The following is a 555-nucleotide window of genomic DNA, read 5'->3' on the forward strand; positions in this document are numbered from 1 at the left end:
TTAAAAAGCTGAATCTCCATGCAAGGCTATACATTTCACTTGTAGGAGACACAATAAATATCACTAACACATTTTTAAGGCAAAGTAGCAGATTTGGCTACTAAAGAACACAAAAGGGACCCAGCAATGCCTGGGATCAACTTCAAAAGTCTTGTACTGATGTGTAACTGCAGAAACACCACCCCTGTCACACACTCCACATTGCTGGCTTACCTGGACAAAGGGCTGAGCTCTTGTCATGACACACTTGCAAACTTAAGGAGAGGAGAGGCTCATTCAGGCCCATCCTTCTGTTGGCACTAACTTTATCAGTCAAAGGTTTGTTGCTGAAAGTTTGCAGAGCAAGAAACTTTGTAGTGAAAGGAGATATATTTTTCCATTAAAAAGCTGATTCCTAAGTTCCCATCTCCTGTGCTATGAAGGATGAAGATTTATAGTTCAGACAAATGTTAATAATATTACTAATATTCTGGAGCTTCCAGCTGCCAATACACACATACATCTCTTCCAGGGTTATTTCACTTCCAATGGCTTCAGAGGCTTTAGTATATATGG

Source organism: Acanthisitta chloris, unplaced genomic scaffold (assembly GCF_000695815.1).
Source record: "Acanthisitta chloris isolate BGI_N310 unplaced genomic scaffold, ASM69581v1 scaffold42580, whole genome shotgun sequence".
NCBI classification, from domain to species: domain Eukaryota; kingdom Metazoa; phylum Chordata; class Aves; order Passeriformes; family Acanthisittidae; genus Acanthisitta; species Acanthisitta chloris.